Source organism: Lynx canadensis, chromosome A1 (genome assembly GCF_007474595.2).
Source record: "Lynx canadensis isolate LIC74 chromosome A1, mLynCan4.pri.v2, whole genome shotgun sequence".
Lineage (NCBI taxonomy): Eukaryota > Metazoa > Chordata > Mammalia > Carnivora > Felidae > Lynx > Lynx canadensis.
This window is the reverse complement of record NC_044303.2, coordinates 38,871,852-38,893,719: the sequence shown is the minus strand read 5'-3', so window position 1 is coordinate 38,893,719 and position 21,868 is coordinate 38,871,852. Positions and strand designations below refer to the sequence as shown.

Genomic DNA, 21,868 nt, shown 5'->3' with positions numbered 1-21,868 from the left:
TGCTCTGTATGTCTGTTTCTATGCCACTGTTACAATGTTATAATACCTGTAGCTTGAGATCACATAGCTTAAAGAGCCTAAAATATTTACTATTTTTCTCTATAGAGGTAAAGTTCACCCACCCTGAATTAAACAAAAATGTGACTTTAGGAGATATCCAGCATCACCCTAAATCCAGGGACAATACTCCTATGTGAATTACGTAAAGCCATCATATCCAGAAAATCGTGTTTGGCACGGCTATCACCTTTTGGGTTGGTCATTGACCACTGCGGCCCATAACCCATGAAGGTTGCCAGAGAGTCTATCTTTCAAGCATCTCTGAGTAATATAGTTCTTATCAGCCCAACACTGTCCTCCGCAGTAGGGTGCAGATGTGACCTACTAACAGGCAACAGCTATTACTGCTGGGAAATTAGTGTCCAGGCCCGGTAAATGGCGTCTGGGCAATGCAACAGCATCTGTTACAGGCAGAAACACTAGTGTCTTATGTACACTGAAAAGTTTTCACTGCAAATCATGTGTCTGAATACCAAGAATATGTAATATTTGCATCCTTAAAAATCAAGAACTAATACATGTAGTGTTATAACATTCTTAGGAATATACCTGGTAGCATCAATTACAGTTACAAATATGCATACTCTTTAAGCCAACAATCCCACTCCAGGGAGTTTCTTTATCCATATACCAGAAAATAATTACAAGGAAGTTTAATGGAACATTTTAATGATATTTACAAAGAGTTTACCACAAAAAAATTGTTTTGTTCATAACCAAATGAAATAAGCATAGAAAAAAATTTAAAGATATATGTTAAAGTATTAGCAAGAATTGTCTTTGAGTGATAAAAAATAGTATTTACTTCTCTCATGTTTTATTTCTGAACATGTTGTTTCTATGAATATATAATACATACACACACACATAAAGGACTAACTCATGGAGTATATAAACTCTACAAATGATGGAATATTTTTTAAAATTTGTATTATGGAGATGTTTAAACAAAAAATAGAGAGCACAGTATAATAAATACCTGTACACATCACTTAGATTTAACAGTTGCTGACATTATGTCACAATTATCTTATTTCATTGTTGTGTTGAAGTATATTAAAGATACCAAGACATTTCACTCCTAAATACTTCAGTATTCATCATTAAAACATAATATTTTCTAACATAACCAAAATATTGTTCTATATTCTTCTAACACAATGATTAATTTGTAGATTTCACCTAATAACCATTCCCTATTCAAATTTCCCTAATCATCTTTTTCTTTCAATTAAAAAAATTGTGATAAAATACAAAAACATGAAATTCATCATCAAAGCATTTCTAAGTGTATAATTCAGTGATATCAGGTAAATTCATACTATAGTACAACCATCAATTACCATCCATCTCCAAAACTATTTTCATCTCAAAAAACTGAAAATCTATACAGATTAAACAATGGCTCCCCATTCGCCCTTCTCCTCAGCCTCTGGCAACCATCATTCTACTTTCTGACTATGATTTTATTACACTATGTACCTCATATAAGTAGACACATACAGTATTTGTCTTTTTGTGATTGACTTATTTCCTAATGTCCTCAAGGTTCCTCCACGTTGTAGTGTGTCAGAATTTCCTTCTTCTAAAGCCTAAATAATATGCCATTGTATGCATACATCACAGTTTGCTTACCTATTTACCTACAGATACTTGACTTCCTTCCACACTTTAACTACAGTTGATACACCTGCTATAAATATCAAAGTGCAGATATCTCTGACACCCTGCTTTCAAATTTTGAGTATATACTACAAGTGGGATCACTTAATCATTCCGTAAATTTATTTTTAACTTTTTTGAGGAGCCACCCCAATGTTTTCCACAGTAGCTGTGTCATTTTAGGTTCTCATAAATAGTGCACAGGACTTCCAATTTCTCCAAATCCTTGACAACTCTTATTTTCTGTTTTTCATAGTACCGATCCTAATGGGTATGAAGACATATCTCATTACAGTCTTCATTGTCATTTCTGTAGTATTTAGTGACATTGAACATCTTTTCATGTGCTTAGTGTGTATTTGCATATCTTCTTTAGAGAAATTTACAGTCAAGTACTTTGTCCATTTTTTAATGCAGGTGTTTGGTTTTTTTCTTGTTGAGTTTTAGGGGTTTCTGTATTTTTGGAATAGTAATATCAGATATACAATTTGCAAATTCTGTCCCATTATTACTCTGCAAATATTCCCTATTACTTTGCAAATACTCCCTCCCATTCTGTAGGTTGGCTTTTACTCTGTTGATATTATCTGTTTAAATTTTCATTAATCTGATTTGACTAATTATTATATTTATTTATTTATTTATTTATTTATTTATGTGTGTGTGTGTGTGTGTGTGTGTGTGTGTGTGCCTTTGCCTTTGGTATCAGATCCAAGAAATCACTACTAAATTCAATGCTGTGAATCTTTTCCCCTATGTTTTCTTCTAAGACGTTTATAGTTTTAGGTGTTACAAAAAGAGCTTGGGATCCATTTTAAGTTAATTTTGGTATGTAACTTTAAGTAAGGATCCAGCCTTTTTCTTCTACACTGTGGATATCCAGCTTTCTCCAGTTGAAGAGACTGTCCCTTCTCCATTGAGTTGTCTTGGTACCCTTGTCAAAAATCATTTAGCCACATATGCAAGAGTTAATTTTGGGCTCAGTACCACTATGCTTTGATTACCATAGCTTTGTATTAACTTTAAAATAAAGTGTGAGCCCTCAGCCTTTCTTGCTTTTGTATTTACCGAAATTTCTCCATTTCATCAAGGTCATCCAATTTGTTGGCACCATTTTTGAAAATAATCTCATATATTTTTTTTATTTTTGTAAAATAGATACTAATGTCTCCATTTTCATTTCTGATTTTAGTAATTTAAGTGTTCTTTTTTTTTTTTTTGTCAATCTAGGTAACAATCTGTCAATTTTGTTGATATTTTTGAAGAACTAAGTTTTGGTTTTGTTGATTTTCTCTATTTTCTCTATTTTAGTCTGCTGTAATTTTTTTTAATTTTTTTTTTAGCGTTTATTCATTTTTGAGACAGAGAGAGACAGAGCATGAACGGGGCAGGGTCGGAGAGAGAGAGACACAGAATCTGAAACAGGCTCCAGGCTCTGAGCTGTCAGCACAGAGCCCGACGCGGGGCTCAAACTCAGAGACCGTGAGATCATGACCTGAGCCAAAGTCGGACACTTAACCGACTGAGCCACCCAGGAGCCCCTAGTCTGCTCTAATTTTTATTATTTCCTCCTTTTTATCTAGCTTTGTATTTAGTTTGTTCCTCTTCCTTTACTTCCACAAGTTACAAAGATAGTTTATTGATTTAAGACCTGTCTTTTTTATTTATTTTTTAAGTTTTATTTACGTATTTTGAGAGACAGAGCAAGTAGGGGAGGGGCGGAGAGAAGGAGAGAAAATCCCAAGCAGGCTCCGCAATGTCAGAATGAAGCCTGATGTGGGGCTCAAACCCATGAACCATGAGATCATGACCTGAGTCGAAACCAAGAGTCAGATGCTTAACTGACTGAGCCAGCCAGGCACCTTAAATTAAGACCTGTCTTCTTTTTTAATGTGAGCTTTTATAGCTGTAAGTTTCCTCTTTGACATTGCATTTTCTGTGTCCCATAAGTTTTGGGAATCTGTGTTCTCATTTTAATTTGTCTCTATTTTCTAATTTCCCTTGTGATATCTTCTTGGACGCACTGATTTTTTAAGAGTGTGTTGTGTAATTTCCTCAAATTTGTATATTTTAATAAAACCAACAAAACAAATGTCTGGTCTATTTCAAATATTATAATAGCATTGCTGTTTTATCAACATAAAATTTATTTCTCTTTCCTAAAACATAAGTTAACATGAAATTATAAAACTATATACCCTTTATATTTATTGTTGAATGTATTTTTAAAAATATTTGAGTGAACTGAGTGATGTGTCCTATGCCAAACGATACCCCATTCAAGTTATCTAAATTCTTCCTCCATTTCTCTAACAATTTGCCCTGGATCTAACACTGCTGAGGCTGTGCAGTTGTAGACAGTTCAGTGTATTAGATATTTACACTTTCAGTTGATGTGCTGTGATAAGACAAGGTCTCTAGAGAGAATCCAACTCCCAGCAATTTGCAAAGCTCAATGAAAACTTTGCAGTTCATTAAATTTTTTTTTCAGAGAATAGAAAGCCAAATTATCAGTGATAATATCCATGAGTAATCAAATTTTAATAAACCAACCAAATAAACATCTGGTCTATTTCAAATATTGTAATAGTACTGCAGTTTTATTTCAACATAAAAATTCATTTCTCTTTTCTAAAAATATAAGATTACGTGAAAACCTAAAAATATTTTAAAAGTTTTATTTTCTCTTTATCGTTTCCATAATTTGTCTTTTTCATTCTTGGAAATATGATATAGAAGCAGCTTAAAATGTCATATAGTCCACCTCTTTGTTTCCTAAATTATTCAAAACTATAAATACCAATTCAGCCAACAAGAATATATTGCTCTAGGTTAGTATACAGGAAAAAGAGATAGTAGAAAAGCAAATTAGAAAGTGTACATATTTTGAGATGCCTGGGTGGCTCAGTCAGTTAAGCATCCGGCTCTTGATTTCAGCTCAGGTCATGATCTCACAGTGCGTGGGATCTAGCCCTGCTTCCAGCTCTGTGCTGACAGCACACAGTCTGCTTGGGATTCTTTCTCTCTCCCTCTCTCTCTGCCCCTCCCCCATTAACGCTCCTCTCCCCTGTCTCTCTCTCAAAATAAATAAACATTAAAAAAAAAAGTGGACATATTTTGGAGAATACCTGAGGAAACTGTTGTTTTACCCACTTCACTTGATCTTAGCCAAAAGGCCGAGAAGCGATGTGTTTTACCCACTTCAATACTACCACAGTCTGACAACACGACTGATGTTACAGATGTGAAATGAACATTTAATTTCCTTCTACTCTGGACTGTACTTTTATGTTTTTCCTATGCAGGCCAAATGATTTTCATTCCAGTGTAAAACCCACTTAAAATAATAATGCATTATTAGAAAGTTTAAGAAAATTACAAAAGGCAAAGTTTTCATGTCACAGCTAAAATTTTATTCATTCTTTCTTTTCATTCATTTAATAAGCACTCATTGATTTAGCAATATGCTGACATTTCTAAGAAAACCACAATGATGGGACTCAGGTCTTTCCCTCCAGGAAAATATAGTATACTTTAACAGTACTTGGGTACATGAATGTATTCAAATGAGTAAGTTTACTAAATTATCAAAGGGGCTATTACAAAGGTTTGCATAGTACCCATCTGAAACCAGTAACAACAAGCAGTCAATTCTATCTGCGAGTAAGAATAGTTTTGCTGTTTTATGATAATGCATTTATTCAGTGCATGTGTGTGTGCTGAACATCTGTAACTCAAAGCATGCACAAACATAAATAAGCCATATGAAGACAGAATTCCCCAAGGGGGTACTACATGATATTTCACAACAAAGCTTTTTGGGTTCTGATAACACAGGCAAAAAAGTAGCTGTCAGTTTCCATATTGGTATTACTTTTTTAAACTTATGCTAAATTAAATGTCAGGGTAAATAGCCAAAGAAAAGATAAATAGATAGGCTTTTTAATCAAAATGGTAATAGAATTTTAATGCATTTCCCCATTGAGCTGTTTTATCCTTTCGTCTATGAAGCAGGATTCTTCTCTTGTATGCTACCTATGATCTCTTCCATCGTGATTATTTTGCCTATTCCACTCAAATTGATATCTCTCTAATCCTTAATTTATCACATTGTCTCGATCTACTTAGTATCTTTTTTCCTTGTGATTTCTGCCTTAGCTTGACATTTTCCAAAACCCAAGGGTAGAAATATGTTAAATTCAACACTTATAAATAATTCCATCAATACTGCAAAACAAATGAGAGCAGCAGTGGCTATACTTCTATCAGAAAAAAAAAATATTTTAAGTCAAAATATGCCCCAAGAGACAAAGAACATTATATAATGATAAAAAGGTAAATTCATCAGGAAGATGAATTTATTTATAATTATAGATATATATGCACCCAACATCAGAGTGCCTAAATATATAAAGCAGACACTACCAGAAATGAAAAGAGAAACAGACATACAATAATAATAGGACACTTCAAGACACTACCCTCAATAATGCATAGAATATCCAGATACAAAGCCAATAAGGAGATAGAGAACTTGAGCAACATTATAGGTCAAATGGACCTAACAGATATGCTCAGAGAACATTCTACCCAAATGGCAGGGGCATATATATTCCTTTCAACCACACATGGAACATTCTTCAGTACGGATCACGTTACGTTAAAAACAAAGTCTTAACAAATTTACAAAGATTGAAATCACAGCAGGAATCTTTTCCCAACTACCATTAAATGAAGCTAGAAATCAACAGCAGAAGAAAACATGAAAATTCAAAATATGTAAAAATTAAACCACACACTCTTGAAAAACCAACAGTACACACAAGGAATCACAAGACAAATTAGAAAAAAATCTCGAGACAAATGAAAACATTTACATATCAAAATGTATGGGATGCAGTATAAGCAGTACTAAAAGGGAAGTTTACAGTGATAAATGTCCACATTAAAAAAAAAAAACTCAAAAAAACTAACTTTACACCTGAAGAACTAAAAGAACAACAAACTAGCCTAAAGCTAATATAAGAAAATTTTACACAGAACAGACATAAAACAGATAACAGAAAAATAGAAAAATATCAAGCTTACAAAATAGATAAATTAAAAAATAGACAAATTTTTGGCCAAACTGGGAAAAAAGGGTGAAAACTCAAAAGATATTGGAAATAAAAGAGACACTACAACTGATGCCATAGAAATATAAAAGGATCACAAGAAACTGCTATGAACAACTGTATACCAACAAATTGGACAACTTAGTGGAAATGGATAAATTCCTAGAAACACACAACTTATCAAGACTGAATTGTGAAGAAATAAAAAAGAAAAATGTGCAGATCAATAATGAGTAAGGAGAATGAAACACTAGTTAAACCTCCCTACAAAGAAAAATCTCACTGCTGCATTCCACTAAACAGATCAATGAAGATTTAATGCCAATCCTTCTCAAACTTGGCCAAAAAAATGAAGAGGAGTAAATATTATCACTCGTTTTGTAAGGACAGATTTACCTTGATAGCAAATCCAGACAAAGACGAAGGAAGGAAGGAAGGAAGGAAGGAAGGAAGGAAGGACGACAAAATCCAACATCCCTTATAAGCATAGATGCAAAAATCTTCAACAAAATGTTAGCACACTGAATTTACTGACACTATTGTAAGGATCATACACCATGACCAAATAGGATTTATCTCTGGGATGTGAAGATGCTTCAAAAAATGCAAATTAACAAACATGCAAATGCAAATTAACAGAATGAAGGTTAAAAATCACATGATCGTTTCAAAAGATACAAAAAAAATATTTGACAAAAATCCAATACTTTTATTATAAAATCTCTCAACAAACTAGGAATGGAAGAAAATTAAAACAAAATAATAGAGGCCATATATGAGAACTCTACAACTAACATCATACTCAATGTAGAAAACTTGAAGGCTTTTTCTCTAAAATCAAGAACAAAGCAAAGATACCCCTTCTCACTAATTCTGTATCACACAGTACTGGAAATCCTAGCTAGAGCAACTGGGCAAGAGAAATAAATAAATTATACCTAATTTGGAAAGAAGTTAAGTCACCTCTGTTTGCAGATGACATGATTTTGTATATAGAAAACCCTAAAGACTTCAATAAAAAAAGGGTTAGAATCAGTAAATGAATTCAGTAAAGTTACGGGATTCCGTATCAACATACAAAAATCAGTTACATTTCTATACATCAAAACCAACTATCTGAAAACTAGAAAATTAGGAAAATTTTTAAAAATTAAAAAAAAATCTGGGGCACCTGAGTGGCTCAGTCGGTTGAGCGTCCTGACTTGGCTCAGGTCATGATCTCACAGTTGTGGGTTCAAGCCCCGCGTCAGGCTCTGTGCTGACAACTCAGAGCCTGGAGCCTGCTTTGGATTCTGTGTCTCCCTCTCTTTCTGTCCTTCACCTGCTCGCTCGCTCGCTCTCTCTCTCAACAATAAAAAATAAAATCCTAAAAAAAATTTTTAATTAAGAAAAAATCCTACCTGCAATAGCACTGAAAAGAAAAAGATACTTCAGTGTAAATATAATTATGAATGTAAAAGATTTGTAAATTGAAAATTATAAAACATTGCTGAAAGAAATTAAAGAAGACACAAATAAATAGAGAATGCCCCAAGTTCATGGACTGTTCCAGAGACAGGCATATTCTGTCAATTCTTCTTTGACAAGAGTGTCAAGAACGCATAAGAGAGAAAGGAAAGTCTCTTCAACAAATGGTGCCGGAAAACTGGAGACTCATATGTAAAAGAATGAAATCGGTGTCTTATACCGTCCACAAAAAATCAACTCAAAATGGACTAAAGACTTTTTTTTTTTAATGTTTATTTATTTTTGACAGAGAGACAGAGAGGCAGAGTGTGAGTGAGCAGGGAAGGGGCACAGAAAGAGGGAGCTACAGAATCCGAAGCAGGCTCCAGGCACTGAGATGTCAGCACAGAGCCCAATGGGGGGCTGGAACTCATGAGCCAAGAGATCATGACCTGAGCCGATGTCGGATGCTCAACTGACTGAGCCACCCAGGCACCCTAAAATGGATTATAGACTTAAACATTAAACCTGTAAGTATAAAACTTCTATAAGAAAATATAGCAAAAGCTTCATGGCATTAGTCTTGTTGGCAATGATGTCTTGGATATGACACTAAAAGAATAGACATTAGAAGCAAAAATAGACAAATGAAACTATATGAAAGCAAAAAGCTTCTACAAAGAAAAGAAAACCACAAACACAATGAAAGGACAACCTATGGAATGGAAGAAAATATTTGCAAACCATATATCTCATATGGGGTTAATGTTCAAAACACATAAAGAAGACCTCAAGTCAATAGCAAAAACAAACAAAAAACAGAAGAAAACCCCCAAAACAACAAAAACAAGCCAAACGTCCTGATTAAAAAATGAGCAAAGAATCTTAATAGACATTCCTCTGCAGAAGATATGCAAATGGTCAACAAGTATATAAAAAGAAGCTCAATATTACTAGTCATCAGAGAAATGGCAATCAACAACATAATGAGATGTCATTCTACATTTGTTAGGCCAGCTATTATCAAAGATAAAAAAATAACAAGTGTTGGTGAGGATGTGGAGAAATTTGTAACCATGTATGTTGCTGGTGGATTATAAAACAGTATAGCCACCATGGGAAACAGTATGGTGCTTCCTGAAAAAAATTAAAAATAGAACTATCATTTGCTCTAGCAATCCTATTTTTGGGTATGTATCCAAAAGAACTGAATTCAAGTCCCGCACTCCCATGGTCACTGCAGCATTATTCACAATAGCCAAGGTATGAAAACAACCCAAATATCCACTGTTAAAATCAAAACAAACTTGAAAACTCTATGAGCAGATAAAACCAATTTAGTCATACAAAGTATAATTTAACTTACTTTGCAAAACTAGCTTGACCTGGGTCATTTCTTATTTATGCCTCTGGAAATCATGGGCAAAACTTACACTGTCTCCCAAGGTTAATATAAGGTAATTACTGACCAACTTACCTATCATTTTGGGAAATTACAATATTATAACCAATCTCTGTAAAGAATAAACATTTAATGCCTTCTCACTATATAAGCTGCTTTATAACAACATACCCCTGAGTTTTATTCCATGTTTTGGCTTGAGTACTCTCAATTCACAAACTATCTTTTTGGTGTGTGCGCAATAAGCTTCAACAAATTCCATTTTGGTGATTCACTGGTTTTGTGCTGTTTCTGAACTTTTGATACCATGGAAGAATTGATGGATAAAGAAAATGTGGCATTTACATGCAAAATATTATTCAGGCTTACACAAAAAAGAAATCCCACCATTTACAGCAACATGTATGAACCTATGGGCCATAATGCTAAGTGGAATAAGCTAGTCACAGGAAGGCAAATCAGGAATGATTCCATTTGTATCAAGTATTAAAATAGCCAAACTCTGAAACAAACAAATGGTGGTTTCTAGGGGCTGGAAGAAGGATTATGGGAAGTTGCTGTTCAAAGGCTATAAAGTTTCACTTATTCAAGATAAGTTCTAGAAATATACTGCACAATGTTATGCCTATAGTTAACAATACTGTACTGTACACTTTAAAATTTGTTGAAAGGTAGACCTCATGTTAAGTTTTCTTACTCCGATAAAAACAATTTTTCAAAATTAAGAGAAATAACACCTACTTTAAGATAACACAGGACCCCTCGCTGCTGCCGTGAGGAGGAGGTGGTTCCTAGGAGAGGAAAAACAGGGAGAGCCAGAGCGCCAGGAGTGAGGGGAGGAGCCAAACCGGCCAGCTGTCACTTTGTCGCCAAACCTCCAAAAGCAGGAACCAGGCTAGCTGCACGCGGTGCTCCTCCCTGCGCCGCAGGGCAGGCTGGGATGGTTGCGCGCGCAACCAACGCCCGGGAGGAGGCGGGGCCGAGTGGCACGCGCGGCAGTGTGGCTCCGGCAAGCTGCCGCCCTTTCACCTTCCCTTCTTGTCCCCTCCCTGCTGCACTTCTCTCAACCCCCATGAAGAACAGCACCAGGTAGGCACCGCCATCAGGGTCGCTAAAAAGGAGCTCCGCTCCAGCCACACTGGAATAAAGACCTCAGAAAAAGAACAGTAAAAAGCAAGTGATCATACTGATGAAATACAAATGAAAAAGATTTAATGAACAAGCCAGTAAGGAGATTTTGAGAGTAGAACAAAAATATAAAAAACCTCTGACAATCTTTTTTCTTTTCTTTTCTTTTTTCTTTTCTTTTCTTTTCTTTTCTTTTCTTTTCTTTTCTTTTCCTTTCTTTTCTTTTCCTTTCTTTTCGTTTCTTTTTCCCCAGAAGTGGCTGGAATTAAGCACCATAATCCCACATTTGGGGGGAATCGCATTTGTCAACATCCACAAGTTGGATGTTGTCTGCCTGCTTGGGGAGGCACTTTTATACAAGAGCAGCAGTGAGCAGCAGTGACAGAATTTAGAGATATTAAATCAGGTTACAGAATACATTTTTGTTTTGATGAAAACCCTTACTTCCAAAATAAAGTTCTCTCCAAAGAATTTCATATGAATGAGAGTAGTAATCCATGTTCAAAGTCCGCTGAAATCAAATGGAAATCTGGAAAGGATCTGACCAAAATTTTCATGTCAAACACAAAATAAAGCCAGGAAGAGACAGCATGAGGAACCAGAACCTTTCTTACCCTGGTTTACTGACTATTCTGATGCAGGTGCAAATGAGTTAGGAGAGGTCATCAAAGAGTTACTTGGCCAAATCCATTACAATATAGTTTCTGACATGAATGATGAGAGGAACGAGTCACAATTGTTTTTGTTTCTTTCATTCCTTCTTCCTCTTGTGCCTTGTGACTCTATTTTTGAGGTCCCCTTTCTTTCCATTTTATCATGGTTCTCTACTTATTTAGGGGTGGGGTATACCTTGAGCAGACAGAATACAGTGGGAATAGAATCTCTACCCCTTCCTGCTCCAAATTCGTTTTTATCTCTTCCTGTCTCAATTAAAAAACTATGGAATTTACACCACCCTGCTCTATGGGAAAAAAGAAATCCCTCTGCTTCCTTATTTCTGCTGGAATCTGGAGGATACGAGGCTCCTGTACAGTAGTGCATAGAACTCTGTTTTTCTCTTTCCTCTGCGTATTGGGCTCAGAAATCACACTGCCTCTCTATGTGAAAATGGACAGTTATCATTTACCAACGTGTATGTGTCTTCTTTCCCTTGATTACAAAAAAGAAAGAAAGAAAGAAAGAAAGAAAGAAAGAAAGAAAGAAAGAGAAAAAAACTTAAAAAACTGGGGTTACAGAAAGTCAGCAAATGGTGGGTTTGAGATATTTGGGTGGTTTAAGTGGGCATTTTTAAAACATGGTTTTTTCTTTGGCATGTTAAATTATGATGTTTGACATCCTTGCAGTTTAAAATGACAATTTTGAAATCAAATTCTCTCTTAATGATGACATGAACCTTGCCACCCAATTGACAAATCAGTAGAATCTGTAGAATCTTATTTGAAATAGACATATCTATCATAATTTTGTTCCTATTTATTTTTTTGTTTCACTAGATAGGAAAGATGATGCTCAGTTTTAAACATTAGAAGTGTACCAGGTCTTTGTTACAATAAAACTACCAAAATGTACACAAAGAATTTGATGCTTTCCTCTCAGAACAGATATACTTAATATGTCTTTGCAAATTTGACTTGTATAACGTATTGTCAAACTTTGTTACCCTAGCTCTGTAGTTTTTGATTCCCAACTTGCAGGATGACCTCAGAGCTATGTGGATGCAGTAAAGGGATTTGAATCAATGGATTAATGTCTTCTCAGCTTGAGAACATCATGGGTAAAATTTGCCATCAGTTTCTAAAACTTACCACATTATTTAGGATACCAGATCCATCAAAATTCAGTTCTGAGTATAGTATAGTGTATCCATCCTTGATTTGTATCTTGAATTGGCTTTAAAAATTTCTATTTATTTATTTGTTTATTTATTTATTTAGAGAGAAAGAGAGAGAGACAGGGACAGAGACAGAGCATGTTGGGGGAGGTGGAGAGGGAGACGTAGAGTCCAAAGCAAGCTTCAGACTGTGAGCTGTCAGCACAGAGCCTGATGCGGAGCTCAAACCCACAAACAGTGAGATCATGACCTAAGTCAAAGTCAGACACTTAACCAACTGAGTCACCCAGGTGCCCCATCAAATTGGCTTTTTTTATATGGGCCTTTATTTACCTGGTAATAGTGCCACCTTCACCATCAGACAGATCTGGTGATTTAATTCCAAGTTACACAGGGACACTGCTGGTATGTCTTCACTTTCACTCTGAAATGTGGCCAAGACAGGCACTCAGAGGAAGAAGTCTGTGTTGACTATAAGAAACTCAAGTTATAAGTATTTTTGTCTCTAAGTACCAGCTATTTAGCATATATTTCTCAAATGAGACTCATCTGTGTGAATTTGGATGCAATGACAGACTCTGTCTGCCAAGGGCTATTGTGCATAGAATAACATTTTGAGAAATTTAGCTTAAGCTAAGCATAAGCTTTTTAATGCTATAAAATATATTAGCCAAAATTTAATGCCACTTAACTTTTTCAGAGGTGAATTAATGGACACCTTGCTCAAATTCAAAGCTTTTTGACATATAAAACTTTACTAGTGGGACTATTCCATCAATAGGTACAACGTAACCAGAACCTGTCTAGACAGGTGGTATGTAGTAGTTTCTGCACTGGTTTCTGTTTAATAAATGCATCACTCTATACTGGTCAGGAATCTTGCTTCAATAAAGAAACATTTATATGTATATAACATCTATGTATATCAGAAAAGAAACGAAAAGGAAAAAGAAAAGAGAAAAGAAAAAAAGAACTTGTCTCACTAATAGCAAGAAAATAGAGGCCAGGCTTAAGTGTTTCACCCCCAGAAGAGAAGTGATCACAACCAATCATAATAATGACTGACAAGGTTTAAGTAATAGCCAAGAGGATGTAGCATGAAAAGGATAATGAATGCAGTTCACAACCATATGCTATGGAACACAACCTCCTCAGGAAAAAGACAGGTGGGCAGCCAACAAGTTACTATTCAATTTGTGCTAACAGAAGAAATCAAGGATGGGAGCTCAGGTGGCTGAAAACATTTAGTCCTTTTAAGAGTCATGACCCCTTGCCAAGATTCAAGTGTTAAGCCAGTTATCAGACATTGAAACCATTGCTGGAAGAGATAGTTATGCAGGAGAAAGGACCGTGCAAAACCTTATCTATTACACACAAAATGGATACACTAGTCCTTCACTAAAGAATCCCTTAGTCATTTCCTCTGGTAACTGTGGACTGGGGAGTAAATTGCCAAACAGGTTGAGGTATGTTAGAAATAGGGTCTGTGTTGACACTAGCACCTGGAGACCTAAAGCATTATCATGTCATTGTGCCCCTTCTCTATTATATATGGAGTATATTTGGTAAATATGTGGGGAGGGGAGGTAATAAATAGATCCTGGCCAAGGGGCTGGCTACAGACCTTATCTTGAGGATATGGTTGCCATTTTATCACTACGTTTCTTAAGTCCGAAGAATTACCTTGGAAGGAAATTTTAGGGCAAGTCTTCAGAAACTACTCTTTCCTGGATAAGAAAGTAATTCAAAAATTTTATGTTGCATCCCATGTGGCTTAGAAAACACAATTGTTACCCTCAATAATTTACAAGGGGCAAGGATAGTGGTCCTTTGATTCACCAGTCTGACTGCTGCTGGATGGGTACTGGATGATGTCTGTATACTACTGCAAGTTCAACCTAACTGTAGTCCAAACCTCAAATACCTTTGCTAAAATTTGATATAGCCTCAGTCATAGGATGTGTGGCTGATCTGAAAAATTTACTCTTTTCTCTCCCTCTAAGAAAATATAAATAAAACCAGTTCACATCCACATGGAATAAATGAAACTTACAGTTTTATTCCAGTGCTCTGTTAGCTCTTCCATCTTAGCCATCAGTTAGTCAGAAGAGATATGAACTATCTGCATAGTCCATAAACATCAATGAAACACTAATAATGAGTGAAGTGTTATATGTGTAATGCATTACAATGAATGGTAGAGTACACAAGTCAGACACATGTGCAGGAAGCCTACACGCCCATGATCCCCACCATTGTGGCACCAGGGTCCTTTCTTCATCTTGTGTCTATGGGGCTCTCTTACGATTAGACAAAAAAGGATAAGAAATCCTTATTTGGTTTATTGATGGTCTGTCTCAGTATGAGGGTGCAAGTCAAAATCAATAACAATTGAATTATACTACTATAATGGTTAGCCTTGAAAAGTAGTGACAAAGGAAAATCTTCTCAGTGGGCATAACTTCAGACTGTGAACATGGTCATCCACTCTACATGGACAGAGTAGTGGCCTCAGGAGAGAATAAAAATAGAGTCACAGACAATAGAAAATGTCAGAGAAGTTATTCAGGATCCTGGATCGATAAAGTGTTGCAATATTGAGAAAAAAAAAGAGGTCTTATACATAGGCAAATGATGTAAAAATGTGTCACATATTATGTTCAACCAGAATGTGTCCACCTCTGAAAAAGGACCAATCCACTAAAAAGCCAAAATGACCCAGCAAAGGGGCTTTTGAAAGCCTTTGTAATTGGCAACTGCCAGCCTGGCATAGCAGGCACATCAAGGAAGTTGCCATGGTGGCAGCCATGAAGGCAATGCCAGCGTCCAACAGCATTGGCTCATGCTTTCGTATTACCACTGCTAGTCTCACTATAGCTAAGCCAGTGTTCAATCTGCTAGGAAGAGAAACAGTTGCAGGCTATGGCATCATCTCCTGAGGAAACCAACAGCAGCTTGATGATAAATGACCACTGGTTTATTCTCAAAGATTAGGTATGTATCTGGATATATACATATATATACACATACATATACATATACATATATATATATACACACACACACATATATATACATACATATACATATACATATATACATGTATATACATATATACATATATATACACACATATATACGTATATACATATATATATATATGCACAGCCTCAGTGTATCCAAAGATTTATTTGACCTATTGGCATCAGATAATACTTCAATTGCACAGGGGACCTACTTTACAGAAAAAAGATATGCAGGAATGGGCTCATGACCATGAATTCACTGATCTTGTACTGCCAGGCTTAATAGCTATTCCAAAGAAGGGACCTTTTCATTCCAAGAAACACACAACCTTATCATCATTTTAACTAAGAATGGCTATCACCAGGTCACACAAAGAAGTTTGAGTAATCCCAAATATAATCCAATTGACCTAGTACTTGTTACATGAATATCCAGTGAGGAGAACAGCTATTAGGAAAATGTGAACCTTTTCTAACAATGTGATTCGCATCTCTCATTAGACCTTTTTGTCTTTTTGTTTTTGTTTTGTTTTGTTTTTTAGAAGAGAAAGAGCATTCATTTGATAGTGAGCAACAATGTACTGCATTCAAACTATGAATTGGGCATTGTGATAGTATCTGGAGTAAAAGTCATGAGCCCTGGATCTGTAATTTCTCAGAAACTAGTGGGCTCATATCTTCATTTGTCAATACCTGTAGCCTATAACATTAATTATGTACTGGTCAATGACCTGCTCACTTGCTTACTTTAGCAGAGTGGCTTATCTAAAGTTCTAATCCTCTGAGTGTTAATCTGTCACCAAAAATAGTTTCAACCATAATTTTCTCACTCTTGATCACAACTCACCAATATGACCCAGTGAAACAAATTATAGTGTTCTACCACATTGATTTGACCTCTGGTCCTTTGTAAATCTTACTTCTCTAATTAGCCTATAAAGAGAAATTGCAATATATAGACTCATGGAATAGCATAAGGACTGAGGAAACATTTTTAACAATTTGGGAACCCTAAGGGACTTTAGAACTGTCACGGTTATTAGTTGGGTTTAAAATTCCATGCTCTGTGTTAATATAAATAGTCTTATGACAACACAGTCCTGCTCCTGGCATTTCCAAATCACTATAGTTTTGTATATCGCAAATGCTGAAATATACTGGAAATGACAAATTATATTACATTTTTATATTACAATATTGAACATGCTATTACTTTTCATTCCTACAACTACTGCCCTTTTGACATCCTAATCATTGCTTGTTTATATAACTTCAACTGCTTCTCATATGGTCTCTTACTGGATCTGTCCTGCCTCAGGTCACCTTTCTATGAAACTATATGTACTTCATGTGGCTTTACTTGTCAGAATAACATGGCTTCTTCATGTCTACTCGGTAGTTTTGAAACATTTTTCAAAAATTGTACACTTTTTTCTACAAAAACAATATCACATAAAATTTTATTTTATGAAAAAGTAGATACCTCTTCTTCTGGCTATGATGGAATAATTGGTATTTCAATAACCCTCGATGTATAATCAAAAATGAAACTGAACAAAATATATGAAGCAATTTCTTTTAGGCATTGGACAGCAGGCAGCACAATATTGCAATCTCAAAAAGAAATTTTAAAGTGATTAAATAACCACAACACTATCTGTAAAGAAGCAAAAATATTGTGTCATTTTATTCTAATAAAATGTACATATATATTACATTATCCTTCAAAAATCCATCTACTAATAGCATATCTCCTTAGAAACATTAGTTTTAGCCATTTCTCCTTTGGGAAAAAAAAGATTTTTGTATCTGAATTTTATATTATTATAATGAAATTTCCATTTATTTTTATTTTATTTCCAAATATTTTTATTTTAATCCCTCCAAATACTAGTTTCATGAGGATAGCAGTCTTGCCTGTCTTGTGTGCTTCTGTACCATAGTCAAATGCTCAGCACTTAGTAGATACTCAATACATGTATGCTGAGTTTATGAATGGAAGCATACTTAAACATTTCATCTCAGATACCCAGTACAATGCTATAGATGAAATAGTTCTCTTATAAAGATATTTTAGTAAGTATTTTAATCAAAATTATAAATATATATTTATTTACATGCTGTAATTATATATAATAGATTTATAATACTTGCATTACATATAAATGTATATATAAATGATCCCAAACCTTAGATCTGCAAATGATCTTAAAATATACAGTATAGCTCTATCGTTTTAAACAGCTCTTGAAGTTGTGATAGAGACTGTATGTGACTTGGCCATATATATTATTATTTATATTTAAGAAAGCTATGTTAGTCATTTGTTCTTTTGCAGTTTATGGGAAGATAAGTAACAAAAATATTAAGTCAAGTAAGAGGAGAAGACACTAAACACATTATTGTTTACAGAAGACATGACAGATGCAGGTTATGCAAAATACGAAGCAGGACTGTAAGTGAAACATTTTCCTATAATCCATTCAAATGAGTATATTATATTTTACAACATCATTCATTCAAATGTATTTTATGAGTACCCATCATATGCCAGGAACTGTAGAGGAGACTTAGATCTGTATCTGTGATCAAGATAGATGAACACCCCTGCCTTCAAGTAACTTACCTTCCATTAGTGGAAAATATGCAATAAGCAAAATGGACGTAATAAATAAAATATTATATATTGAAGATGGGGCACGTGGGTGGCTCAGTCGGTTAAGCATCTGACTTTGACTAAGGTCATGCTCTCACAGCTTGTGAGTTCAAGCCCCGTGTCAGGCTCTGTGCTGGCTCAGAGCCTGGAGTCTGTTTAGACTCTGTCTCCCTCTCTCTCTGCCCCTCTCCCACCCACACTCTGTCTCTCTTTCTCAAAAATAAATAATAAAACACTAAAAAATAAAAAAAATATTATAAAAATTTATATTGAAGATAGTAAGTGTCTTGTAGGACAAGATGCAAAGAAAGTGAGTTCAGGAATACTGGGAAGAGGAGAAAGTTACAATTATAGAGTATTGGAAGTAGAGTGATATTTACTTGTATGTCAGGTTATAAGGTGTGTTCAAGAATCAGCAAGGAGGTCAGAGAGGATGCTGGACTGAGGAATAGAGAAAGAGGGCAAAAACATGGATATTTTACAAAGATATTTGGTAATATTTATTACATATTTTATAAAGGATAATATATAGACTATTAATTCTAAGATTTGAAAACATGAACTTAGAAGAATAAACTATTACAGTTAAGGAAATTTAATCTCACAGAGATAATAATGGAAACTGTAGTATGCTTTATTCAGTTGACAAATTCAGAATCAGAAGATAGTGGAAAAAAATCAGGTGTCCTTATTCAGATTTTATCTAAGAGAACGTCATCTCTTGGTGACAAAATGGGAAATTACAATACTATAGCACCTTTAGGTGCCTTTTATTTTATGTAGGGCATTAGTAACTCACAACCCATAGCTGGTGGCAGAAGTTAGGATGTCGCTTTTTTCTTTTTCTTTTTTTTTTCAATCCAAATATTTAATCCCTCGTAGTACTTATAAAAGAAAGACCAATTGGATTCTTTGGCTTTGTGAAAGTGAAAGCCCCATGTCCTTTTATTTAGTAACAAGTGGCTCATCACATTTGATCTGTTGAACTATAAAAGAATAGAACTTCAATATGAACATCATACAGAACCCTCACCATTCATTCTTTTGTTCCATGTGGCCGCTGCTTTTAGCTCTTAAAAGCACTTATTTCACATCATTTTCTGAAGTTGGTACCTTTACTGAAAAAGCTTTCTAACTGTCCAGGAATTCTGCAACTACTGTAAATCAGGTGACAGCTTAACACCAGAGATCTTTGAAAATGTTGCTTTGCTTTTATTTTTTAAAAAAATCAAGCACCAAGAATAAAACAACACTACCACATAATTAATGCATGAGGAAAATTATATAAATATTTAAATATTTGGATACAATCAATAATTATATTATAAATTTTTGATTGTCTATATTAAATAGCATATAATCAGCAGCTGAATCCACATAAAACTGCTTTGTATTTTGCAGCTTGAATGCTTGGTACATATATAGAACAGCTATGTCTTCTTGAAGGGTTGTCCCTTTCATCATAATATTATATCCCTTAACGTCTCTGGTAATTTTATTTGCTCTGAAGACTACTTTATTTGAAGACCTTTCAAGCTTTTTTTAAAATTTTATTTGCATGTTATACGTTCTTTTCCATCATTTTAGTTTCAATTCGATTATATTGTTTTATTTGAAGTTGAGTTTATTTTGTGGATACTTGGAGTGTGTATTCAAATTCACTCTGCCAATCTTTTTCTTTTCATTGGTATTTAATAAAATTACATTTCATGTAATTATTAATACTTTAGAATTTAAGTCGGCTTGTTTTGCTGTGTGTTCTAGTTTTTGTTTCTCTGTTTTCTTGTACCTACCTTATTTTGGACTACCTAAACTTCCTTCAACTTTAATTTTCTTTTAATTTAATTACTAATTTAATTACTAGCCAATAATACTAGCCAATAATAATAGAACCACCACTTAAAATCTATACAAACAGATACACTAATAAACACAGTCTACTGGTGTTGTCACTCTACCCGTTCAAATGATATATAGAAACCTATGTCTATTTATGTTTCTTCACCCTCCTCCATTACAATTGTGTTAAATATTTCCTTCTAGATTCCAGAGTTACCATAGAGAATTCTGTGGTAATTTTTATATTAGAAGTTGTTTTTTCTCCCCAAGTTTTACTATCTTCTCTTCCTCAGTCCTCTGAATTTTCATGATGATGAGACTTACTGTGAGGCTTTCTTTTATTTTCATTCTTTTCTTTACATATAATAAGCCACCAGTGGCACCATATATGGGGCAACTATGAAATATTTTTTTTTAATGTCAATAAAAAATTCCATATGTGACAAACCCAAGCTGACATCATACTCAATGGTGAAAAGCTAAAAGCTTTTCCTCCAAGATCAGGAACAAGTGTACTCACTCTCATCACTTCAACATAATACTGTAAGTTCAAGCCAGAGCAATTAGGCAAGAAAAATAAATAAAAGTCACTGAAATCAGAAAGGAATTAGTTAAATTGTCTTTTTGGAAAGAAGACATGATCTTGTATATAGAAAGCTAAGGACTCCATCAAAAATTTAGAACTAATAGTGATGAATAATGAATTCAGTAAAGTTGCAGGATACAATGTCAAAATACAAAAATTAGAGGTGCCTGGGTGGCTCAGTTGGTTGAGTTTCCAACTCTTGATTTCGGCTTAGGTCATGATCCCAGGGTTGTGGGACTAAGTCCCACATCAGTGCTGAGCATGGAGCCTGCTTAAGATTCTCAATCAATCTCTCTCTCTCTCTCTCTCTCTCTGCCCCTCCCTGTCACTCATGCTCTCTTTCTCTCTCTCTAAAAAAAAAAAAATACAATAAATAGTGCTGATTTTAATGGGCAAAGGGCCTCAATACACATTTTCCAAAGAAGGCATATAAAATGGCCAACATATAGGTATATGAAAAGATACTCCATTTCACTAATCATCAAGGTAGTGCAAATCAAAACAATAATAAACCAACAACTTATGTCTATTAGATGGCTATTATGTAAAATACAAGATATAACAAATGTTGACAAGGGTATAGAGAAAGGGAAACTCTTGTACACTGTTAGTGCAAATGTAAATTGGTACAGGCACTATGAAAAACAGTGGGAAGTTCTTCAAAAATTTAAAAATAGATTAGCATATGATCCAGGAATCTAATTTCTGGGTATATGTTCAAAGGAAATTAAATTGCTACCTCTAAGAGAAATCTGTACCCTCATGTTCATTGCGCATTATTTATAATATGCACGATTTAGAAACAACCTGTGTATTTTGATAGATAAATGGATAAATAATAATTTATCCATGATGATGACTCAAAAACTATAAAGAAAAAGGTCAAGTCAGACTCCCCAACTTAAAGAAAAAAAACACCCTCAACCCAGTAAACAAAATTGAATGACAAAAAGCAAACACAATACTGCAATATATATGAATGTAGTCCACAACTTCCATGTTTTCAGCTTCTCCAGAAAAGAAACATCCAGTCTTTTCCCTGAGCAATCAATGTAAGATGCCTAGAGAATCTAGGGGCTTCTTTAAAAGATTTCAACAATCCATTGGTTTGAGGCTAT

At 34.7% G+C, this 21,868-nt stretch overlaps 1 pseudogene; it reads left to right on the top strand.

Moving 5' to 3' along the window:
• Positions 1-285: 285 nt before the first annotated feature.
• The window catches only part of LOC115501469, a 40,674-nt pseudogene continuing 19,091 nt past the window's right edge, over positions 286-21,868 (top strand).